The sequence below is a fragment of the Zea mays genome, chromosome 3 (genome assembly GCF_902167145.1).
Source record: "Zea mays cultivar B73 chromosome 3, Zm-B73-REFERENCE-NAM-5.0, whole genome shotgun sequence".
NCBI classification, from domain to species: Eukaryota; Viridiplantae; Streptophyta; class Magnoliopsida; order Poales; family Poaceae; genus Zea; species Zea mays.
Genome location: NC_050098.1, coordinates 76,837,563 through 76,864,651, shown reverse-complemented (window position 1 = coordinate 76,864,651; position 27,089 = coordinate 76,837,563). Strand labels below are relative to the sequence as shown.

Genomic DNA, 27,089 nt, shown 5'->3' with positions numbered 1-27,089 from the left:
AGATAAGTTCTGATATGTGATTGCATTCTGCAGATGTCAGAAAACAGGCGCAGAGGAGGAAGGCGTGCTCAGCAGGAGTGGCCAGCTCAGCAAGATGAGGCACCCCAGCAACAGCAACTGCCACCACCACCCCCGATGACGATTGAGCAGATGTTCTTGATGCAGACTCAGGCAGTTCAAGCCATCGGTCAGACTCTGGCCGCCATTCAGCAGCAGCAGCCACCACCTCAACCTCAGATGCCTCAGATGCCAGGGACAAGCGTGCTGAATTCATGAGAGGTCATCCCCCAACGTTCGCTCATTCTTCTGACCCCATGGATGATGAAGATTGGCTGCGCACAATGGAGCGGGAGTTGCACACAGCTCAGTGCGACGACATGGAGAAGGTTTTGTATGGTCCTCGTCTATTGAGAGGAGCAACTCAGTCTTGGTGGGAGACTTATCTCGCTACCCATGCCAACCCCGACACCATCACCTTGGAGGAATTCAGAGGCAATTTCCGCCAGTACCATGTTCCAGCAGGCCTGATGACAGTGAAGGAGGAGTTCCTGGCACTCAAGCAAGGGCCTATGTCCATCAGTGAGTACCGATACAAGTTTCTGCAGCTGTCCCGCTATGCTCTTAAGGATGTCAACACAGATGCCAAGAGGCAGTATCGCTTCTTGAGAGGCTTAGTCGACCCTCTACTGTATCATCTTATGAATCATACCTTCCCCACTTTTCAGCACCTGATCGACAGAGCGATCTTGACAGAGAAGAAGCGCAAGGAGATGGACGATCGCAAGTGTAAGATCAGTGGGCCCCAGCTTAGAAGCAGCAATCGCCCTTGTTTCTCAGGCAACCCACCTCAGCAGTTCAGGCAGAACCAGCGCCCACCTCAGCAGCAGCAGTTCCAAAGGCAGTACCCTTAGCACTAGCAGCAGAATCGCCAGAACAACCAGTCAGGAGGAGGTCATTTCTAGAGGCACAATCAGCAGGCACCTCGTCTTCCCGCCCCAGCAACCAACCAGAGCAGTCAGGCAGCACCAGTTCAGGGTGGAAACAGAGCATGTTTCCACTGTGGAGAGCAAGGCCATTGGGTGATGCAATGTCCAAAGAAGGCAGCCTAGCAGCAGTCAGGCCCCAGTGCCCCAGCAAAGCAGAATGTGTCTCAGCCTGGAGCAGGCAACCGCTCTCAGCCACGCTACAACCATGGGAGACTGAATCACTTGGAGGCTGAAGCAGTTCAGGAAACCCCCGATATGACAGTAGGTATGTTTCCAGTCAACTCCCATGTTGCAGAAGTGTTATTTGATACTAGAGCAACGCCTTCATTTATTACTGCATCTAGGGTAGAAGCGCATAATCTTCCAATCACTACGATGTCAACCCCCATCCAAATCGACTCAGCCGATGGTAGAATTTGAGCCGATAGCATTTGCTTGAATGTAAGTGTGGAAATAAGGGGGATAGCATTTCCCGCTAATCTCATAGAAATGGGTACTCAGGGAATAGATGTCATCCTAGGGATGAATTGGCTGGATAAGTATCCGGCAGTTATCAGTTGTGATAAGAGGACAATCAAGTTGATGTCTCCACTAGGAGAGGAAGTGGTGACCGAGTTAGTCCCACCTGAGCCAAAGAAAGGAAGTTGTTGTCAGATGGCTGTTGATAGCAGTGAAGCAGATCCACTCGAGATTATCAAGGTTGTGTCAGAATTTATAGATGTGTTTCCGGAAGATTTACCAGATATGCCACTTGAGCGGAAAGTTGAGTTTGCTATAGAGCTTCTTCCTGGCACCACCCCCATTTCTAAAAGAGCCTATAGAGTATCTGGACCAGAGTTAGCTGAACTTAAGAAGCAGATCGATGAGCTGTCAGAGAAAGGTTACATCCGGCCAAGCACCTCGCCTTGGGCCGCCCCTGTCCTGTTCGTGGAGAAGAAAGATGGCACTAGAAGGATGTGCATTGATTATCGAGCTCTGAATGAGGTCACAATCAAGAACAAGTACCCCTTGCCCAGAATAGATCTGTTTGACCAGTTGAGAGGAGCCAACGTGTTTTCAAAGATAGATCTGAGGTCAGGTTATCATCAGCTCAGGATTCGACCTTCAGACATTCCGAAGACGGCATTCATTACCAAGTATGGGTTGTATGAGTTCACTGTAATGTCTTTTGGTCTAACGAATGCACCAGCCTTCTTCATGAATCTGATGAACAGTGTATTCATGGATTATCTTGACAAGTTTGTGGTGGTATTTATTGATGACATTCTTATATATTCTCAAAGTGAAGAAGAGCATGCAAATCATTTGAAGATGGTATTGCAGAGATTGCTAGAGCACCAGTTGTATGCAAAGTTGAGCAAGTGCGAGTTCTGGATTGATGAAGTCCTATTCTTGGGTCACATAATCAACAAAGAAGGATTAGCTGTGGATCCAAAGAAAGTGGAGCACATTCTGAATTGGAAAGCACCAACCGATGCTCGAGGAATCAAGAGCTTCATTGGAATGGCCAGATATTATCGGCGATTCATTGAAGGGTTTTCAAAGATCACGAAACCAATGACAGCTTTGCTAGGCAACAAAGTTGAGTTCAAGTGGACCCAGAAATGTCAAGAGGCCTTTGAAGCGCTGAAAGAGAAGTTGATTGCAACGCCTGTCTTAGTCTTGCCTGATGTGCACAAGCCCTCCTCGGTGTATTGCGACGCTTGTTACACTGGTTTGGGATGCATGTTGATGCAGGAGGGAAGAGTTGTGGCTTACTCGTCCCGACAGCTGAAGGTTCATGAGAAGAATTACCCAATCCATGACCTAGAGTTGGCAGCAGTGGTTCACGCACTGAAGACATGGAGGCACTATCTGTATGGGCAGAAATGCGATGTTTACACAGACCACAAGAGACTGAAGTACATATTCACTCAGTCGGAGCTGAATATGAGGCAACGAAGATGGCTAGAGTTGATCAAGGACTATGAATTGGAGATTCATTACCATTCAGGCAAAGCAAACGTAGTGGTAGATGCATTGAGCAAGAAAAGTCAAGTCAACCTGATGGTCGCTCATCCGATGCCTTTTGAGTTGGCCAAAGAGTTTGACAGGTTGAGCCTCGGATTTCTGAACAATACGCGAGGAGTAACAGTTGAGTTAGAGCCTACCCTAAAGCGGGGAGTAACAATCAAAGAAGCACAGAAGAATGATGAGAATATCAGTGAAATCCGGCAACTGATTCTAGAAGGAAGAGGTAAAGATTTTCGAGAAGATGCAGAAGGTGTGATATGGTTCAAGGACCACTTGTGTGTTCCCAATGTTCAGTCTATTCAGGAGTTGATCCTCAAGGAAGCTCATGAGTTAGTTTATTCTATACACCCTGAAAGTGAGAAGATGTATCAGGATCTGAAGAAGAAATTCTGGTGGTACAGAATGAAAAGGGAGATCGCAGACCATGTGGCCATTTGTGACAGTTGTCAAAGGATCAAGGCAGAGCATCAGAGGTCAGCTGGATTGTTGCAACTGTTGCGAATCCCTCAGTGGAAATGGGATCAAATCAGAATGGACTTCATAGTCGGATTGCCTCGCACTCGAGCCGGCTACGATTCCATTTGGGTAGTAGCGGACCGTTTAACCAAGTCAGCCCACTTCATACCCGTCAAGACCAACTATAGCAGTGCAGTATTGGCAGAGTTGTACATGTCCCGTATCGTTTGTCTTCACGGTGTGCCAAAGAAGATAGTGTCAGATAGAGGAACGCAGTTCACCTCTCATTTTTGGCAGCAGTTGCATGAAGCCTTGGGTACACATCTGAATTTTAGTTTAGCTTATCATCCGCAGAAAGACAGTCAGACTGAAAAAACTAATCAAATCCTCGAGGACATGTTGAGAGCTTGTGCGTTGCAAGATTAGTCCGGATGGGACAAGAGATTACCTTATGCAGAGTTCTCCTATAACAATAGTTACCAGGCCAGCTTGAAGATGTAACCATTTTAGGCACTTTATGGGAAGAGTAGTAGAACTCCATTGCAATGGGATCAGCCTGGAGAAAAGCAAGTGTTCGGGCCAGACATTCTGCTCGAAACTGAAGAGAACATCAAGATGGTTCGAGAGAACCTGAAGATAGCACAATCAAGGCAGCGAAGCTATGCAGACACAAGAAGGAGAGAACTAAGTTTCGAAGTCGGAGATTTTGTCTATCTGAAGGTTTCGCCTATCAGAGGAGTCAGAAGATTCGGAGTCAAAGGCAAGCTAGCACCCCGCTATGTTGGTCTGTATCGGATTCTCGCAAGGCATGGAGAAGTGGCCTATCAGCTCAGTTTGCCAGAAGGCTTGTCAGCAGTGCATGATGTCTTTCACGTGTCTCAGCTGAAGAAGTGTCTGCGTGTGCCAGAAGAGCAGTTGCCAGTGGAAGGTCTAGAAGTCCAGGAGGACTTGACCTATATAGAGAAGCCAATGCAGATTCTTGAGACCGCAGACAGAGTCACTCGGAGGAAAACTATCAGAATGTGAAAAGTCATATGGAGTTACCACTCTGAGGAAGAAGCAACCTTGGAGCGTGAAGATGATCTGATGGCCAAGTATCCTGAACTCTTTGCTGGCCAACCTTGAATCTCGAGGGCGAGATTCTTTTAATGGGGATAGGTTTGTAACGCCTTGAATTTGGGGGTAGAATTTTTTCTTATTTTTACTCACCAAATTCAGGCGTTACTCTCTTTTCTTTCCCCGTTTCGCTCCTTCTTCCCAATTTCAAAGCAATATAGCGACTGGTGTCCGTGTCATGTGTAAACAAAACCAAAGTTGACATGAGTGTTGCATCATGCCGAATCATATTTCTTTGTCTGATTTCGTGCTTAATCGCGTGAGTTGCTTAGTTTCGTTTCGGATTTTGCTTCACGAATTGAATTCTGATCTGTGGTTGTGTGTGCCATGGGATTTTTGCCCCGCGGTGCGGCCCAGCCCAGCCCAGCCCGACCCAGCATGGCCCGGCTCGGTCTCGGCCCGTGCGCCCCTGGCGTCCGTGCCCTCCCCATGCGCGCGCCCCCCTCCTCTGGTCTCTTTCCCTCATTTCAATTCTCCCGCGCAGCAACCTCTCTCTCTCCCATATCTCTCTCTCCCCATGGTGCCCTAGGTCTTGGAGACGGTGATCGCCGGAATTTGGATCCTCGAGGTGAGCTCCCCTCCCCTCTCCCTCTCTCTCTTCCCCTCCCCCTCCCCTTTCTTCTTCCCTGCGCGCCCCTGCCCCGTCGCCCCCCCCCCCCCCCCGGTGGCCCTGCCCCCGTCGTGCACGCCCCCCGGTGGCCCAGCCCCGCGTCCGCGACCCCCCGGCGGCGGCCCGTGCCCGACGTCTCGCCCGCGTGCCTCGCGCCACGCCCTGCGCCCCTGGTGGCTCGCCCCCATGCGGCCCCGCGCCCGCGCGCCCTGCGCCCCCGGCGGCTCGCCCCGCGGCCGGTGGCGGCTCGGCTCCGTGGCCCCCGCGTCCGTGCCCCTGCGCGTTCGCGCCCCATGGCGGCTCGTTCCCGCGCCCTCACGCCCCGTGCGCCTGCATGCCCCGCGACCCCGCGCTCGCGTGCCCCGGCACGCGAGGCGTGTTCGCGCGCGCAACTGTAGTTGCGTGGCGTTCGACTTTCAACTTAATCCCTTTTTCAATTTTAGTTTAGTCGATGTGCTGTGTTGCGCGCTTTGTCGCGCGATGATTCATTTTAAATTCACCTTTGTTAATGATCTTTGTCGCGCGCTTCGTCACACGATGTTTCGTTTAAAATTCAGTTCAGTTAACGTATGTCGTCGTGTGTTTCGTCGCGCGACGCCTAACGTCTCTTTATAATTATTGCAAGTGTCTCGTTGCGCGCTCCGTCGCGCGACGAGTCATTTATTTCTTAATTCAATTTAAGTGTTGTGTCGCGCGTCCCGCCGCGTGACAATCCTTTTAATCTATTTTAATCTGTTCATAATAATTAAATATGGAACATGACTTTATCTTATGCTAAACGCGATGGCAATATTAATACCATTCTGTTCAGATGTGTAATTTAATTTATAATCATGTGACGTGATCGCTCTTCGACCGTAGCCTCGACCGTTACTTTCTCTTTCTCGCTTAGTCGTAAGTCTGAGCCCTGTGTCGAACGTCTGTCTATTTGTTGCACTCTATTGTATGGTGTACTTTTCTTTGTATTAAATGTGTGGAATGTATGTTTGAACTCATATAGATAATGGTCAGTTGGCGGAGTCCAAAGGAGTTGCAGGTGAAGACCCTAAGCAGCAGTCGGTTGGTGAAGGCAAGTGTCCCTTGACCCATCTATGTCCTACTAATTCTTATAATTCACTTCCCGCATTTACACATTTATACCTAAGGATTGACTAGCTTTTGTCTATCTTGTCCTTGTTTACCTATTCTGGTTGGGTTATTTCAGTTTAGCTTTATGCTAGCGCTTCACATTAATGAATCAACATGATGAGATTATCTATGATACGCTGTTTTCCCTTTTGATTATGATGATGGTACTTGTGGCCCTTTAGGGGACTCGGTCTGTTTCTCGAGTGCCTCTCCGTAAGGACCTGTTCGTTGGATGACCGTCCGGGAAAATAGTGCAACCATGAGGGTGGAGTGGGACAACCTTAGCTGAGTAATTAGATGAACTAGGGTGTAGTTCGCTTTGCTGTCATGTCGTTAATGGGGCTCGGTGTATGCGGCTCGCTCTGCCAAGGTTGGTTCGCCCCTTGGGGAGTAGTTCGGTGCATTTAGGAAACCTAACTGACGGCTACAGCCCCAGGGAATCATTGTAAAGGCTACGTAGTGAGACCCTACCTATTCACCTTGGTAGTGTTTAAGGGTTTGATCGGCCCGAGGCAAGAGGGAATCACGGCTTGTGGGTAAAGTGCGCAACCTCTGCAGAGTGTTATGAAACTGATATATCAGCCGTGCTCGCGGTTATGAGCGGCCAAGGGAGCTCCATTGATTAGAGATGCTTGATCAGAGATGTTTGGTTTACAGGTGGTGATGAGAATGATGGTTTTGGTTATGACTATGGTAATGGTAAGTGGTATTCTTTCCGTTTGGAAAGGGTACATCTGGGTTAATAACTTGGGTTAATGCTAAAACCTGGCTTTCTACTAGTAAATAATAACCTGACCAACTAAAAGCAATCGCTTGACTTAACTCCACATAAAGCTAGTCCACTATAGCCAAACGGGACATTTTGCTGAGTATGTTGATGTGTACTCACCCTTGCTTTACACACCAAACCCCCCCCCCCAGGTTGTCCGCGTTGCAACCACTGCTCAGGTGAAGATGAAGTCGTGGAGGACTTCCAAGAGTACGATGTGTTCTAGGCGTGGGTTAGCAGCAAACCCTCAGTCGGCTGCCTGTGTAGGTCGTGTTTATCTACGTTTCTTTTTCGCACTTTGATTATTGTTAAAGACTATGTGGATGTCTCGGACATCATGATGTAATCGACTATTATACCCTCTTTTATGTCATAATTTTAGCACTGTGTGACTGCTGTGTACGTGAATTCCTGATCATGGCACGTACATGGTTCGCATTCGGTTTGCCTTCTAAAACCGGGTGTGACATTATCGTATCTCACGGAAGATCAGGCTGCGTCTACTATCACTTGCCTTCACCAGGTTGTTGCTCAGGGAGATCTTCGGCAACACACTTAGGAACCACAAGTTGCTCGTTGTCTAAATAAAACGATCATGCATTCAATACATTTGGTAAATGACAAATGAACAGCACACCAATCATGTACAAACATTGGAACATATCTCAAAAGGTATAGTACTAATTAAAGAAAAAAGAGATCAAATTATAAAATGAACTAATCTTATTTAGGAGTTGATTACCCTTTAAGTGTTGTCCATAATTACATAATCTAATACTATTCATTTTACTGAGACCTAAAAGTTAAACCAGAGATTAATTCTTATATTACACATTATTAACCTAACAAGATTAAACATCCATTTACCCCTAGGGTTTTCCTTTTTATTTATTTTATTAAGGGAATAAATCAACATATACACTAACTTATAGTCTAGGTATAAAATTAAAGTGTATAGACTATAGATGAACATAACTTATTTCGACAGAGAATATTCTTATGAACATTTTGCAATTTGAACCACTAAATTTGGAGTTCATATGAAAAAGATATGAAATAAACAAGTTTTGATGTTTAAAATATGAAATTAGGTCTAATTCTGTAATTATTTAAAAGCACAGGGGGCTGTTTAAAAGAAACCAGGGGTCTGCGCGCAAAAACTCAGGACGATGGGTTAATTCTCTAAAACCCGAGTGTCCCTTTAGCTAAAGTTTCACGCGAAGGGGTACGGAGTGATCTCGGCCATCGGATCAGCGAGCAACGGCCAGGATCAGACCCGCGGACGTGCGCATGGGCGCGGGCGAGACTCACAGGCGGGGACGGTTGTCAGCGACCAGAGGGAAAGGCGGGTTGACTAGTCGGGCCCAGCGCCAGGGGGCGCAGGCACTAACTAGCGGGCCTGGGGACAGGGCGTGTAGGTGCGAACCGGTACCCGGTGATCTAGACCACACGATCAGGATCAGATAGTGGATATCAACGCCGAGAAGGTTTTACGGATGAGGGTGGCACCGCTCGACTCCGTGCCGAGGTCTCACCGGAGATGAGGGGGATGGCCACGGCAGGGCTCTAGGGGTTTGGGGAATAGCTCGAGCGCGCTTAGGGCGATCTAGCGAACCCAGCCATGGGCGCAAAACCGACATGGGGGTAGCAGAGGGCACAGAACACGGCGAGGTAGCCTACGGTGGTGCGGGTCAACTCCGGCAAAGAATTTCGCGGGCACTGGGCGGTAGTTGATGCAATAAAGGTATGGGTAGGTTGCTCACCTCGAGTGCGAGCTTCGGAGTGCTTGGGGAACGACGGGGATGCGGTGGAGCCTCAGGTCGACCACGGCGGATTTCGACTGCATGGGGAAGGCTCCGGTGAATGCGAACTGGACAAACTAGAGGGGTTAGGGGCGAACAGAGGGGTGTCTCGATCTACTGGTGGTGCGGTAGAGCTTACCGAGAAAAAGGGTGCGACAAGGGTTCAACGCCGGTCGCAGAACGGGCGGTGAACTTCGGTGAGCGGCGGCGGACGCCCTGGTTATGTGTGCAGGGCGAGGGAGGGGGCGAGAGAGCTCGGCTGGAGGCGCAAATGAATGGGGGAAAGTGGGCGAGCGGTGTGCGGGCTTCTAAAGGGGCGCGAGCGTGAGAACGTGGCCGGAGAACGCGCGGTCGTGGGCGCGTCCATGGCGGGGGGCGTGGGCGAGAGGTTAGGGACGACTGAGGGGGCTGACGGGTGGGATCCACGGGGCAGCGAGATGGAAATCCATGAACGAACGGTCAACACTGACGGAAAGGGCCCACCGCGCAGTGGGAGAGAGGGGAGAGAGCGCGCGGGCGAAACAGGACCACCTGTCAGCGTGGGCGGGCGCTCGAGCGCGGGAGCGCGCGCGGGGGTTGGGTCGGCCTAGGCTAGTTGGTCCAATATTGCTTTTCTATTTTCCAGGGAATTTCTAATTGCTTTTCTATATTTTTTCTCTAGGGTTTTCAATTCAAGTTCAAATCAAGTTTCAAATTCAAACCAAATCAAACACGTGCAACAATTCAAAGAATACTTGGAGCTCAACATAATGCAACATTTCATGACTCATATGGTTTGGACAAAATAAAATAAATAATCCCTCCCTAATTAAAATAATTCTACAAAAAGAAAAGGAGAGAGAGAAACTAGAGACAGAGAGAGAAGAGTAACAACTAAATTTGGTTGGTAATTTAGAAAGAAATTTTATACTCCGAAATTCAGGGTGTTACATTATGTGAGCACCCACAACCAATTATCCGATATCTTTACCAAGCCACTAGATGAAAAGACCTTTAGCAAACTTAGGAATGAGCTAAATATACTTGATTCTCGGAACTTTGATTGAAACATTGCACATACAGAGAATTTATATACCTTTCATCATGTCTCTTTCATTTGGTAGAAAGGCATATTTCATATTCTTCTTGTGCCAAGGCTAAGACTAATATGCTTTCAAGTATATTTCTATGGTTAGTCTTAGATTGAAAGGGAAATGGAGTATCCAGCAAAGGCAAGGCTTCCACTCCAACTCTGACGGTATAATTTACCCTTTGTCATTACTCATGTAACTCTCAATTGGTATGACCCTTCACTCATATTTATTTTACCACTTGGGAGAAAGTTTAAAAGGGCCCTCAAGTTCTCTGTTTTTGGCGATTAATGCCAAAGGGGGATTGTTGGGGGCCTTCTTCTCCGCCGAAGGTCCTCTAAGCAAAAATACCTTCGACAAGATGACATGCAAGCAGGCTTGACATGAAGATGTATGCCGAAGCTACAATTGAAAGAGCTTCGGCATGATGACACGCTTGAGACGAAGGGTGGCACCGACTTAAAGAGGAAAAGACCGCATAGTCCCTGATAGTTTGTGTCATGGTTTTGATTAGTTATCAAGGACATGAATGTAATTTTGTCCGGGCTGTGTCCCATGCCTATAAATAGATGAACAGTACCCCCGTACTGTTCACGTTGACTTGTAATCGCTTGCATGTCACTCGGATTTTTACCTTCTGTCAAGCCGAAGGTATAAATGTAATTTGATATCATTGATGTTTATTCATGATTATATAATGACAAAATGAATAATCTAATGATTAATGTAATTATTCATGCTCTTTTTATGTTTCATATGTTCCTATATATATTCTTACATATTGGAATGATGAAGGTATGTCCTTCATGACCTTCGTCTGAAGATCATTATGTCTTAAGAGAGATAATGCTTCGAAGGACGAAGGTCTTTAATCATTAACATTTGTGTTGCCTTGTTCTTAACTCATAGCATTCGAGAACAAGTGACCAACATTGGCGCCCACCTCCGGTGAACTCACTTCCACTATTGTGACAATGGCTTCGTATAACAACCAAGCTGTAGCACCTTCGGTTACGAAGCTGGTGCTTCCAATCACAGGCGGTTCAAGCTCAGAGCCAGCTAATAAGAAGCAGAAGAAGGAAGCACAGAGAAGAGTGCAGCATGTTGGGGTGCAAGGACCCTTCATCAGATCCAAGTGGTCTCATATCCCAATCACCTTCTCCCAGGAGGATCTTCAGCTTAAAGACTATCCTCACAATGATGCCATGGTTATATCTTGTGTCATCAAGGGATTTCTTGTCACACCCGGGCTTTAAGGGACCAAGCCGGGTGCATCTCATACATGCGCCAAAGAAGACAACATATATAATAACAGAGTGTATAGAGATAAATGTCACAATAATCAGAGTATTTATTACATAGCGGAAGTCTTACAAAATAATAGATAATTATAAAAGGATCTAAAATCCATCCTTGGCGCCAGAAAGTCAACTGGGAGACGCCACCTAGACCGAATCAACTACTCGATATGCGACTCCTATTGAACCACCTGTTCTTCTCCTATGGGGGGGGTGTGAGACAACAAGGGTGAGCTCACTCATGTTCATCGCTCAACAAGTTGTGGGGAATAATCACTACAAGATTTTATGCCTTCTATGACGAATATACAATGACACTACATACTTTCGTTGTAAATTAGTTCTGTTTATGACGTTTTCTGAGAGGTGATCCAATATAGTGACGCAAAAAAATCTCTATCATTAAAATCGTCATAATCTAGAACATCGACATCTTTGTGACGGTATTTAATGACAATACGCAATTATCATAAGAGTAAATCGTCATAGTACCCTTTTGTACCATGATTGTGACCATATGTTGTCATTTCATATTTTGTCATAATTTTTTAATTCATGAAACAAAAATATAAAATATATTTTTTGCACAAGTGCAATTATATATGTGGCTGCGTGGCATATTTGGATGCTGGTATGACATGAAACAAAAATATAAAATAATATTGCCAGCAATTAGAATTTAGATTAGCGTTCTATTGATTTTATGTGAAAAAATAAAAAATACAAGCAATAGAGATAGCAACAGGGATCGAACCTGAGACCAATCGATTACATTGTAAGGTTTCACCCATTGCACTAATATCATCTTTTTTGTTTAGTTAACATTCGGACTGCTATTATCTGTTGCATGGACGTAAGACATCGTATCCTATCCGTATGCTCGGCTCGTTCCTGGCCGCTACCGGTTGAATTCACGCGACTACTTATGTTCTGTCATGGATGCTACTGCTGCAGACTCGAGCCGTCGAGCGTTGGTACTTGCCTAGGGTTTTGTGAGAGGTAGAGGAGAGAGGCGAGAGGCCGACTCTCTGGTGGCCTAGCACACCACGCAGGGCACGGCGCCAGTGCGCATTACAAGCGGTGAGCAGCGCAGCGGCTGACGGCTGCGCGTAGGCAGGGGAGCAGGAGGTAGTGTGTGGCAAGCAGGCAAGCCGCAAGCGGCACGACGACAGGGCATAGACGAATAGCACGGCGGCGGGACAGCGGCGCGCCGACTCTCTAGTGATTTGGTTGGTGAGCCTCGACGCTTTCCCCTTCCTGCTTCAGTCTGTGTTGCTTACTTTTGTTGTTTTCTATTGATTTTTGTATTGTTTAATTATGTTAACTAGCAAAGTCTATATTCATTCAATTAATTGGATTACCAAATATTACCACAACATGAAAAACAAAATAAGAAAATAAGCATCTATAAATTTCTGCTCTCACAAAATTTGGAATTTAATTAATGTTTAGTATATACCTTTAGTTGGTATGCTATCTATGGACTTGATTTATGTTTGGCGTAGATATATGGGTTGTACCTTAATTCAGAATTTCATATTAGCAATAACATATAGTGTTGAGAATTTTTTTTGCACAATTGATCAACAACAACATACACTGACACATGTTTTTTTGTGTTTGTAGAAGGACAGATCTTGGATTAATAGTAGGCGTTTCAGCAAGCAGCATATCGCAGGAGTGAAAAGTTTCATGAAGTTAATTTCAGAGCATTTTGCAGATATTGATGAGGTACTATGTCCTTGTCGAAAGTGTTTGAATCGGATTGCCAGACCAAAGTCAAAGATAGAGGATCATTTACATATTCATGGCATGGCAAGCACGTACACTACGTGGATACATCATGGGGAGGCACAATTTGATACTGTAATAAATCAACAAGCTGACCATCTAGAAGAACAATATTGTATGAATGAGGATATTAGTTTGAATGAGTCTGAAAACCTAGAAGATAGATTGCCTGATATGGTACGAGAGTTGTTCACAGCTTACCAAGACGATGAATGTGTTGCTTCTAATATTCAGCATACTAAAGTGGATATAAACAATGATACTGTTGGGTACAAAATGTTGATATTATAGATGCAAGTGTAGTTGAAGATCTACATAGACAAAGGGATGAAGAAGATTATTTTGAGGACGAAGAAGATGAAACAGGATGGCTATATGCGAGTGATAATGACGAGAGAAATATCCCAAATGTTGTTGATGATAATAGCGATGACGACTAGATGGGTGATCTTGAATGAGTTAGCAACAGACATAACTGTGGACACTCTGAGTTCTGTTTTCAATTGTAGTGTGTTGGACTGAGGACTGAAGTTTATGCAAGTTGTGTATGTCTCTTTTCTGTAAAAACTGAAGGTTGTGCAGTGTTCGTAATGGTGCGGTTGTATATTAGACTGAAAATCTTATTTATGCACTTTCTTGTGTCTGTTTTCTATAAAGACAGATTCATTGATTTTTCTGTAAAATGAAAACTGAAAACAGATTCACTAAAAACTGAAAACTAAAAGCAGATTCACTATAAATTGCAAAACTGAAAACTGAAAACAGATTCACTGATTTTTCTGTAAAATGGAAACTGAAAACAGATTCACTGAAAACTAAAAACAGGTTCACTGTAAACTACAAAACTGAAAATTGAAAATAGATTCACTGAAAACTGAATTTTCTGTAAAGACAGATTCAAAATGAGGACCCCTCTTTAAAGTGTTGTGTAAAGACAGATTCTTGATAGGTTGTGTAAAAACTGAAAACTGAATTTTCTGAAAACAAGTTCTTGACAGGTTGTGTGAAGACAAGTTGTGTAAAAACTGAAATCTGAAACATGTTTTGTTGAGTTTTGAATCCTGCCTTTTTCTCCTCTTATTAATGCTGTTTGTGTACCTAATTTAGGGTCTCCCAGAAACAATGCTTCAAAACTGAAGGGTTGTACATCACTGTTAATATATGATTCCCTATTCTTATTAAGTAAAACATAGTATGAAAAATGCTTGGATGGTTGTGTGTTACTGGGAGCATATGTGCTTGTGTTTCTAAAACTGCAGATTGTTGGATGTTACTTGACTGGGAGCAGATTTGTATTGCATCAGTTCTCCATTTAAAACTGCAGACTTGATGGATGCTACTTCGGTTCTCCATTTTTACTACAACTGCTACTAACAAATAAGACTAGCTCCGTTACATCATCACCAGTCTTCACATAGTGTAATGGTCCGCTCTGTATAGGAACCACCTGAGGTGGTAGGTTCGACTCCTATTAACTCTATTCAGCTATTTCCTTTTTTTTATTTTTTTTGCCTATCTTCTTCACCTAACTCCGAAATGGCTGGACGTCCTCGCATAACCTCCCTACACATCTTCTTCACCTGACCTCTCTTCCTTACCCTCCCTCGTAGCAGTCGGCTTCCTTTTTTTATTTTTTTTGCCTATCTTCTTCACCTAACTCCGAAATGGCTGGACGTCCTCGCATAACCTCCCTACACATATCTTCTTCACCTGACCTCTCTTCCTTACCCTCCCTCGTAGCAGTCGTCTGCCGTGGTCCGGTGACCTCCCCACGATGCCTCCCGGGACGAGATCCACATGGCCCTCACGGAATTCCAAAGGTAATTTTGTTTAGTTGCTCCTCTCTGTTCGTCAGTTCGTGAAGCAGCGGGATCTTGGTTTGGGAAGGTTTTCTCCTCCATGGCCATGACGACTCATGAGCTCTGTCCCCATCCTTCCCGCCTCCCATACCTCCACCATCTGTCGCCTCCTCTTCTCTGTCGCCTGACTCGTCCTCGCCATCGCGGTGCCTCCTCCTTTGCCTTCACTGTCTCCACTAGCCGCAACTGCCATCACCTACCGCAACCTCCGCCTACCGTTGCCTTCCACTATGGTCGCACGAATGACTCGTTCCGAGCCTTCAGCGGCCTCCTCGCTCGGCAATTTCTCCGCCGGTGATAGGGAGAAGGTGCTCGCTGCCGTTGGCATACACACAGCAACTTCTCTGCGCTACCTGCTTCCTGCCCAACCTCGAACCTCCATAAGCTTTGGATCTGGGTAGAATCATGATGTAGATTGCGACTGCTCATGTCACGTATATACTAGAAACTTCTAGCTATTTTAGTATCTAGTTGCTAGCCTACTACCATGGTGTGATCGGTTAAGATGTTGCTTGTGTGTCTACTATTCCCTGCAATTCCTGCTAACTAGTAAATGGCGCACCCTTTGCGCGCGTGAGAAAAAACGGTAATATAAGTCATAACAATATTATGTTGGTTTGAGGTTGTGCATGCACATTTCATAATCTAAATGATAATTTCATATTAAGTAAAAGTTCATTTTGTACTAGTTGCAGATTTAAAGTGTTATCACTATTAAATTTCAATCATTATGAAAACTGCCTTGCAAACTAAGAGATTGTAGCCTTAAGGCAACACATTTAAAAATACTATTGAATTTTCTGAGTAATATTTCAGTAGTACTGTGAGTAATGAACCAATGATAATTCAAGACATTCTAAGACCATAAGTTAAAGCATGTTTTTGAGTAATATTTCATTAGTACCGTGAGTAATGAACTAATGATAATTAAAGACATTCTAAGACCATAAGTTAAAGACATTCAACAATATTTTCTGGTTGCTTAGATCTCTTGGCTATATGCGCCAATTGCAAATGCTCAATATTTCAGAATACAAATTTTCAATTAGACATAGCTAGATCGATTTTATTCATTGTCAAACTAGACAGGATGTTTTTTAACATTGGGTGGAGAACTTTATCCATCTATATATAACGTTTTGGACCAACCAAGAAATTGACACAAGATATCAAGTGTTGAATATAATTGACGCATTACAATTTCTTCTTTATTGTGTTCGATACCTTTTTCATTTATTCATTTTCATTTTAAATGTACAGAAGACCCTCGTACTGAATACGAGAAAATGAGGGCTGTGAATATGATGAAGAACAATCAATTGTTTCAACGGCTAGGCCTTGGACAATTAAAAACAATGATCACCGCAACAACTGCAAACAACAAACAAGGCAATCTTCAGGAATCAGGTTCTTTATATTATGGTGAGAACGTTGAGGATTCTGGTGAAAAGGATGTTGGCATGGTACTGATTACTCTCTTAGCTTCCTCACATTATCTATCATTACTTTTGGGTTCACAAATAATTTGATATGAACATGTTTATTGTGTTGTACATATATTTAGGAATTCCAAGCTCGTAAAGGTGTCCCTACCCACATCTCCAATGATGGTGAACATATGTCAACAAAAGTAACAAGAGGAAATAAAATAATTATGGCACCTGTGCAGGAACGACCAGTTAGAGTCACTAGACAAAGAGTTGCTGAAGTAAACCAAATGTCTACCCATAGCCTAAATGTTTCTACACAACCCAGTTCAAGTGCCACCACAAACCATGATTTGACCCACAACCTTATTGTTCCTACACATCCTAGTTCCAATACTGCCACAAACAATGAGCCCATCCAAGACATGATACTGTTGCACAACCTACTTTCCAGATACAGGAGGGTGATAACCACACTGGGAATCAAGGCAAGTGGGCATCTTAACTTTTTGGACTACAATATCTATCATTACTAGGATAATATCATGAATGCTTTTGGCGAGTCACAAATATATATTGAGAACCTGTAATACTCAAAATTGTATAATTGTATAAAAGGATTATATAGTGATTATCTTATTTTATGTGCCTCATTTGCATCATGAAAAGAGCATACATAAAATGAAGAGTGATTAAATCAAACCAAAGACACTAAAATAAAAGAAAGTGCCTCATGTTGGAGTTTATATGTTTGTGCATTAATAAAATAATAAGGATAATAAGATAATAAATGCTAGAAGTTAAATCAAACCCTAAATTAAAATTAGGGTTTTATAAAATGAGAAGAAGAGATATGATATAAAATATATATCATATCTAAATTATATCTCTAAAATTGTTAGTTTAACTTCACACAAATAAATGAGAATGAATTTGGCACAAACTCGAATTTAAATTTGAATTCAAACTAAACTTAGAAATAAAAAAAAGGAAAAATGAGGAAAACGCCGCTTGGGCCAAAACATCGCTCTCGGCCCATTCCACCTCCCGCGCGGCCCACCTTACCTTTCTTCCACGCGGCCCAGCAGTGACCCCACTGCTCTCCTGTGGAAGAGACTGACGTGTGGGCTCCGTTAGCCAGTCCTTCCCCCGCTCATCGGATCCTCTCTCTCTGCCGCACGCGCCCGCTAATCCGTTTTCTGGCTGACTGGTGGGCCCGCGACCGCAGCCCTGTAGATCTTCCAACTCTCGCTCGTTGCAACGACCCGCGATTTCGCCGCAGCCTCCACCAGCGTAGCTCCCAGCCGCCTCAACCGTTCTGGCCGACCTCTCTGGGTGATAAAAGTCGGGTCACCATCCCTCCTCCCTCGACCCGTTAAGCCTAGGTCTAGCCCGATCACCAGAATCCGCCACGACCCCTGGGAGGAGAGAATCCACGCTGCCATCGGGTGACTGCGGGGATCGGTGCCCCGTCCTGGTGGTGCGATTGAGCGAAGTCGCAGCGGCTCTGGGAACCAGTGCGGTGCATTCACGGGCGTTGGGGACCGGCAGGATCTCGTGAATTCCTCATCAGAGTTCTTCCCTCGTCGTGAGTCGACCCTCATCGTGGACAACTCGCCCGCGCGCCCCGATCCTCGGTAATTTTATCTCCCCCGTGTTCGCTATTGCCGTGCCATAGTCTAGCTTCTGATAGATTGGGGTTAGGGTGGGTTCTTGGGGCGTGTAGCCCGGACTCCGGTGATGGTCCACCGTGCTTTCCCCTGGGCGGTGCCTCCGTGGCTTGGTCGTGAGGTTGAAGACGCTCGCGAGCCGTTGGATTGGTGCGGACGACTGAGATTAGGTCATAGGATTTTAAATCGGGGCCGCCAGTGGGGAATCCAACGTCTGGGAGCACTTGCCGCCTTGCGAGCCACCGGATCTAATCTGGGCGCTCGATCTCAGATCCAACGGCCCATATCACACCATACCGCTTCGGCCGTGTAATTTTGCTAAAGAGTCCCTGGGCAATTTAATAATAAACCCGCCGTCCTGGTGCATTGTTCACTGAGTCTAGGATAAGTTACCAGTGAGCCCCTGCAGTTTTCAGTATTTGATGCCCCGTCCCGAGAGTTATAAAATCAAGAAAATGAATTAGAAAATGAGTTTTTAATATAAAAACAATTCATATAATTTGTATACTTCATGGAAAATGCATATGACCTCCAAATTTAATGATTCCAGTTCCTATGATCTCATTTTAATGTCTAGATTATTACTGTGTATTTTGTTTACATGGTTGGTGTAATGTTAATTCTTGCTATACTATGTATGTATTGTGTTGATGCGAGTAGACGAGCAAGCTACAGAGGATTCTGAGGTTCAGCTGGTAGAGACTGCTGAGCAGGAGCTCGTTGAAGGCAAGTTGTGCCCTTGATCACCTCTTTTACCCATTCATGTTCTTATTATTCATAATGATCTGCATAGGTTAATTTTGATGGGACCCAATAGGATACCCTAGATTTTGACTATCTTTATATCTTGCTTCACCACTGGTTTTACTACTAAGTTTTTGGGTAGTACATGTTATTGCTTTATGTGGATTTGGGTATAGAGATATTCATCACTCATTTTTACACTTGTTATTATCTGTTCATTATTTTATGTTCATGATAAAATCATTATGTTAATGGGAACATGGAGAACCACCCGGGAAAACAGTGCTACCACAAGGGTATAATGGGACGCCCTTGGCTGATTAACTAGGAAAGCTAGTGGAGGGCTACCTTACCCGAAAGGGGCAAGGGCAGTAGGGGAGTGGTCAGTGTAGGGAGGTCCTTGGGTTGATTTTGCTGCGATGGCGGTCAGGCAAGAACCCTGCACTGGAGCTTCTTATAAACTGTAGCGGGTAGTCTGAAGCTAGTGGAACTTTGTAAAGGCCTCGTAGTGGTACCCTGCCTCGCTTCCTCGGTAGAGGTGTATGGAGTCTGATCAACTCCGTGGCAAATGGGTAACACGACTTGTGGGTAAAGATGCGCAACCTCTGCAGAGTGTAAAACTGGTATACTAGCCGTGCTCACGGTCATGAGCGGCTCGGACACTCACATGATTAATTTATGGAACTTAAACTTAATCTGTCATATCATTGCATTTGGGATTATTTTATTATTACTTTTATTTATTATTTCTAAGGTTTGATATTTACTTACACTTAGTAACTGCTAATAAAATTTTGACCAACTTATAAAAGCAATGCTCAGCTTCAGCCTTTATTTCATTGATCAGCCTTACACTTCATGAACTCCCACCTTTGGTGAGTTTATGCCACATTATTCCCCACAACTTGTTGAGCGATGAACGTATGTGAGCTCACTCTTGCTGTCTCACACCCCCCCCACAGGAGAAGAACAGGTGGTTCAGGAGGAGCCACAAGGCGAGGAGTTTGATCTGATCTAGGTGGCGTTTCTCGGTTGACATTGGCGCCGACGATCCTTAGTTCGTTTTATGTTTATTCTTTTATTTTGTATTAAGTCTTCCGCTATGTAATAAATACTCTGATGTTTTATGACATTTATCTCTATACACTCTGTTATTATATATGTTGTCTTCTTGGCGCATGTATGAGATGCACCTGGCTTTGTTCCTTAAAGCCGGGTGTGACAGAAGTGGTATCGGAGGAAATGTTGACTGTAGGACGAAACCTAGATAGAAATGGACAAACCCTTACCTACCTACCTTACTCTAATTCTTTCTACACTTATCTTGATCATGCCTCACCTTCTACTGTTCTACTCTGATCATTCTTACCTTCTCTACTCTGAGACAAGATGGAGTTCACACCTTGGAATCCTACACTTATGATCTTTTAAGAGATAGGAAACCTGAGACAAAACTAAAATTATTTTCTCTATTAAAAAATGCTGGTTGATTGTTCTGATGATCAATGACTGATTTGCTTCTTTGATTGATTGAAATAGTATAGACGGGCATTTTAGCATGTACCACCATAATTAATGAATTAGCTTTAGTAGGCAACACTTAGCTAATGAATCCCCCAAAGTAACATGATTCGTAATTACTCGCCTTGTCTACAATTCTTCCCTTCTTACCCTGTGTTTCTAACCTAGATAGGCTACACCTATAGTGTTAGAAGAGAGCACTATAGACGTGATCCTTGGTATGTCATGGTTAAGAAAGGCAAAGGCAGTTTATACACTGTGCTAAAGGAACCAAAGAACTCACCAGTTCCAAAGGAGAAAGATTTGAAGTTGGAATTGCAGTAACTACCACCACCAAACTAGCGGCATTCTTAGTCGATGGGAAGTTTGTTGGTGACAACATCCGTGTGGTTAAGGATTTTCCGGATGTCTTTCTAGAGGAGTTACTAGGGATGCCACCAGATAGAGAAGTTGAGTTTGTGATTGATCTTCTACCTGGAACTGCCCCTATATCTAAGCGACCATACAGGATGTCGGTAGAAGAGTTAAAGGAGCTGAAGAAGCAGTTGACGGAATTACAAGAGGCTGGTTACATTCGTCCGAGTTCCTCACCTTGGGGAGCACCGGTTCTATTTGTACAGAAGAAGGATGGATCCCAGAGGATGTGTGTGGACTATAGATCACTTAATGATGTCACTGTGAAGAACAAGTACCCGTTACCCCGCAATGAGGATTTATTTGATCGGATGAGAGATGCTAGGGTATTCTCAAAGATTGACCTCCGATCTGGTTACCACCAGATGAGGATTAGACCATCGAATATTCCCAAGACGGCTTTCTCGACTCGATATGGATTATATGAGTTCACTGTTATGTCATTTGGACTAACTAATGCACCAGCTACTTTATGGATTTGAAGAATAAGGTGTTTATGGAGTATTTGGACAGATTCGTCGTAGTATTCATCGACGATAATCTTATTTATTCCAAGAGTGATAGTGATCATGAGGAACATTTGAGATTGGTGCTACAGAAGCTAAGAGATGATCAACTCTACGCCAAGTATAGCAAATGTGAGTTTTGGATTGGCGAGGTGCCATTCCTTGGACATATTATTTCTAATGGAGGAATAGCAGTGGATCCTGCTAAAGTGAAGGAGATAATGGAGTGGAGAGTGCCCACTATAGTTATGGAGATTCAGAGTTTCTTGGGACTTGCAGGATATTATCGGAGATTTATTGAAGGATTTTCTAAGATTGCTAAGCCTATGACCTCGCTTCTGGAGAAGGGAAGAGAGTTTAAGTGGGATGAGAAGTGCCAAGATAGCTTCGATCAATTAAAGAAGAGATTGATGTCGCCCCAGTGTTGGTTATGCCAGATCTACAGAAGGGATTTGACATTTATTGTGATGCATGTGGACAAGGATTGGGATGTGTACTCATGCAAGAAGGACACGTGATCGCCTATGCGTCTCGTCAGTTGCGGAAACATGAATTGAACTACCCCACTCGTGACTTGGAACTAGCAGCAGTTGTGCATGCACTTAAGATTTGGAGACATTATATTATGGGAACTAAGTGCCAAGTATATACGGATCATAAGAGTTTGAAGTATATATTCACTCAGAAGGATCTCAACCTTAGGCAACGCCGTTGGTTGGAGCTCATTAAGGATTATGATTTGGAGATTCACTATCACCCGGGCAAGGCGAATTTGGTTGCAGATGCCTTGAGTCGGAAGGAGCATGTTCACTCCGCTTTTGTCGTCCAACTACCCGATGAATTAGCAAAAGACTTTGAGAGACTTAATTTGGGAATTGTTACTCATACTGAAGGAGTTACCATTGAGTTGGAACCTACCTTGGAGCAAGAGATTCGTAAAGGTCAGGTTGGTAATGCTAAAATTCAAGAGATTAAGGATCTTATTACGGAAGGTCGAGTTCCAGAATTCACGGAGGATGAGCAAGGTACTATATGGTTCAAGGATAGGATATGTGTTCCGGAGATTGATAGCCTTCGTGAGGCTATATTGAAAGAAGCTCATGATTCTGATTATTCTATCCACCCTGGTAGCACCAAGATGTATCAAGATTTGAAGCAAAAGTATTGGTGGTATGGACTGAAAAGAGATGTTGCTGCCCATGTGGCTAAGTGTGATGTGTGTCAAAGAGTTAAGGCCGAACATCAAAGACCAGCTGGACTATTGCACCCGCTTAAGATTCCCGAGTGGAAATGGGAAGAAATTGGTATGGATTTCATTGTTGGACTACCCCGCACTCCAGCAGGATATGACTCTATTTGGGTAATTGTGGACAGATTGACAAAAGTGGCTCATTTCATACCCGTGAGGACTAATTACACGGGAGCCAAGCTAGCAGAATTGTATATGACTCAGATAGTTTGTTTACATGGAGTGCCTAAGAAGATCGTGTCTGATCGAGGATCACAGTTTACTTCTCGGTTTTGGAAGAAGTTGCATGAGAGCTTGGATACAAAGTTGAATTTTAGTTCAGCCTACCATCCTCAGACTGATGGACAGACAGAGAGGACTAATCAAGTGCTGGAAGGTATGTTAAGAGCTTGTGCTCTCAAGCATGGTGGCGGTTGGGAGAAGAGCTTACCCTATGCTGAGTTTTCTTATAATAATAGCTACCAGGCCAGTTTGAAGATGTCACCATTTGAGGCTTTGTATGGCAGGAAATGCAGGACTCCCCTGTATTGGGATCAGACTGGAGAAAGACAGTTCTTTGGGCCTGAACTTATTCAAGAGGCAGAAGAACAAGTTCGAATGATAAGGGAGAATTTGAGAATTGCACAATCAAGGCAAAAGAGATATGCTGATAATAGGAGAAGACTACTGGAGTTTAAGGAGGGTGATCACGTGTATCTGAAGGTGTCACCAATCCGTGGTATGAGGAGATTTAAAGTTAAAGGAAAGTTGTCCCCTCGCTTCATTGGACCTTTCTTGATCTTAAAGCGAGTGGGTGAAGTTGCATATCGACTGGAGTTACCCGATCATCTGTCAGATGTACATGATGTGTTTCATGTGTCCCAGCTAAAGAAGTGCCTCAGGGTACCTGAGGAGCAACTACCAATGGAGGACCTTAGTGTTCAAGATGATCTGACTTATGCGGAGTACCCAATCAAGATTCTGGACACTTTGACTCGAGTTACAAGAAATAAGGTGATAAAGATGTGCAAAGTACAATGGAGTCACCACGGTGAGGACGAAGCTACTTGGGAAAGAGAAGAAGAGCTTCGCATAGATTTTCCTCATCTTTTCCCTAGATCTTCCTAAATCTCGAGGACGAGATTATTTTTAAGGGGGGTAGGATTTGTAATACTCAAAATTGTATAATTGTATAAAAGGATTATATAGTGATTATCTTATTTTATGTGCCTCATTTGCATCATGAAAAGAGCATACATAAAATGAAGAGTGATTAAATCAAACCAAAGACACTAAAATAAAAGAAAGTGCCTCATGTTGGAGTTTATATGTTTGTGCATTAATAAAATAATAAGGATAATAAGATAATAAATGCTAGAAGTTAAATCAAACCCTAAATTAAAATTAGGGTTTTATAAAATGAGAAGAAGAGATATGATATAAAATATATATCATATCTAAATTATATCTCTAAAATTGTTAGTTTAACTTCACACAAATAAATGAGAAGGAATTTGGCACAAACTCGAATTTAAATTTGAATTCAAACTAAACTTAGAAATAAAAAAAGGAAAAATGAGGAAAACGCCGCTTGGGCCAAAACATCGCTCTCGGCCCATTCCACCTCCCGCGCGGCCCACCTTACCTTTCTTCCACGCGGCCCAGCAGTGACCCCACTGCTCTCCTGTGGAAGAGACTGACGTGTGGGCTCCGTTAGCCAGTCCTTCCCCCGCTCATCGGATCCTCTCTCTCTGCCGCACGCGCCCGCTAATCCGTTTTCTGGCTGACTGGTGGGCCCGCGACCGCAGCCCTGTAGATCTTCCAACTCTCGCTCGTTGCAACGACCCCGCGATTTCGCCGCAGCCTCCACCAGCGTAGCTCCCAGCCGCCTCAACCGTTCTGGCCGACCTCTCTGGGTGATAAAAGTCGGGTCACCATCCCTCCTCCCTCGACCCGTTAAGCCTAGGTCTAGCCTGATCACCAGAATCCGCCACGACCCCTGGGAGGAGAGAATCCACGCTGCCATCGGGTGACTGCGGGGATCGGTGCCCTGCCCTGGTGGTGCGATCGAGCGAAGTCGCAGCGGCTCTGGGAACCAGTGCGGTGCATTCACGGGCGTTGGGGACCGGCAGGATCTCGTGAATTCCTCATCAGAGTTCTTCCCTCGTCGTGAGTCGACCCTCATCGTGGACAACTCGCCCACGCGCCCCGATCCTCGGTAATTTTATCTCCCCCGTGTTCGCTATTGCCGTGCCATAGTCTAGCTTCTGATAGATTGGGGTTAGGGTGGGTTCTTGGGGCGTGTAGCCCGGACTCCGGTGATGGTCCACCGTGCTTTCCCCTAGGCGGTGCCTCCGTGGCTTGGTCGTGAGGTTGAAGACGCTCGCGAGCCGTTGGATTGGTGCGGACGACTGAGATTAGGTCATAGGATTTTAAATCAGGGCCGCCAGTGGGGAATCCAACGTCTGGGAGCACTTGCCGCCTTGCGAGCCACCGGATCTAATCTGGGCGCTCGATCTCAGATCCAACGGTCCATATCACACCATACCGCTTCGGCCGTGTAATTTTGCTAAAGAGTCCCTGGGCAATTTAATAATAAACCCGTCGTCCTGGTGGCATTGTTCACTGAGTCTAGGATAAGTTACCAGTGAGCCCCTGCAGTTTTCAATATTTGATGCCCCGTCCCGAGAGTTATAAAATCAAGAAAATGAATTAGAAAATGAGTTTTTAATATAAAAACAATTCATATAATTTGTATAATTCATGGAAAATGCATATGACCTCCAAATTTAATGATTCCAGTTCCTATGATCTCATTTTAATGTCTAGATTATTACTGTGTATTTTGTTTACATGGTTGGTGTAATGTTAATTCTTGCTATACTATGTATGTATTGTGTTGATGCGAGTAGACGAGCAAGCTACAGAGGATTCTGAGGTTCAGCTGGTAGAGACTGCTGAGCAGGAGCTCGTTGAAGGCAAGTTGTGCCCTTGATCACCTCTTTTACCCATTCATGTTCTTATTATTCATAATGATCTGCATAGGTTAATTTTGATGGGACCCAATAGGATACCCTAGATTTTGACTATCTTTATATCTTGCTTCACCACTGGTTTTACTACTAAGTTTTTGGGTAGTACATGTTATTGCTTTATGTGGATTTGGGTATAGAGATATTCATCACTCATTTTTACACTTGCTATTATATGTTCATTATTTTATGTTCATGATAAGATCATTATGTTAATGGGAACATGGAGAACCACCCGGGAAAACAGTGCTACCACAAGGGTATAATGGGACGCCCTTGGCTGATTAACTAGGAAAGCTAGTGGAGGGCTACCTTACCCGAAAGGGGCAAGGGCAGTAGGGGAGTGGTCAGTGTAGGGAGGTCCTTGGGTTGATTTTGCTGCGATGGCGGTCAGGCAAGAACCCTGCACTGGAGCTTCCTATAAACTGTAGCGGGTAGTCTGAAGCTAGTGGAACTTTGTAAAGGCCTCGTAGTGGTACCCTGCCTCGCTTCCTCGGTAGAGGTGTATGGAGTCTGATCAACTCTGTGGCAAATGGGTAACACGACTTGTGGGTAAAGATGCACAACCTCTGCAGAGTGTAAAACTGGTATACTAGCCGTGCTCACGGTCATGAGCGGCTCGGACACTCACATGATTAATTTATGGAACTTAAACTTAATCTGTCATATCATTGCATTTGGGATTATTTTATTATTACTTTTATTTATTATTTCTAAGGTTTGATATTTACTTACACTTAGTAACTGCTAATAAAATTTTGACCAACTTATAAAAGCAATGCTCAGCTTCAGCCTTTATTTCATTGATCAGCCTTACACTTCATGAACTCCCACCTTTGATGAGTTTATGCCACATTATTCCCCACAACTTGTTGAGCGATGAACGTATGTGAGCTCACTCTTGCTGTCTCACACCCCCCCCACAGGAGAAGAACAGGTGGTTCAGGAGGAGCCACAAGGCGAGTTGTTTGATCTGATCTAGGTGGCGTTTCTCGGTTGACATTGGCGCCGACGATCCTTAGTTCGTTTTATGTTTATTCTTTTATTTTGTATTAAGTCTTCCGCTATGTAATAAATACTCTGATGTTTTATGACATTTATCTCTATACACTCTGTTATTATATATGTTGTCTTCTTGGCGCATGTATGAGATGCACCTGGCTTTGTTCCTTAAAGCCGGGTGTGACAGAACCTATACTTACCCCATTTGGGTACAACTTCAATTTGAACTCAATTATTCATATGTTGTATTATGTTTTATCACAACTAATGTTTAGTTTTATATGCAACATTACTCATATAAAAACAATCTGTGTCTACACAATTATAATTATTTATATTTGACACTAATTGTGTAAGATAATGTACATTTTTTGTCATGACCACAAACAACAGAAATCATACCAAGGAGAAAAAGTATGGGCAGGCAACTTGAAACGTTAAGCAGAGGACTGGGAGTCAAGATTCCAATCCAAATCACTGAAGGGAACAAAAGGCCAGAACCACCTATTCAAGCTGTTAAGTTTGCATCAGAGGGTGGAATCACATTGAGGCAGCACATTCCAATATTTAACCATTGGAAGGAATACAAGAAGAGAGAGAATGAACCTATAATAAGAAACAATATTGGCAAAGTTACTGTAAGTTAG

General features: G+C 44.2%; 1 pseudogene; it reads left to right on the top strand.

Annotated features, from left to right (window-relative positions):
• Positions 1-341: 341 nt before the first annotated feature.
• LOC103652017 (uncharacterized) lies at positions 342-27,089 on the top strand (annotated as a pseudogene).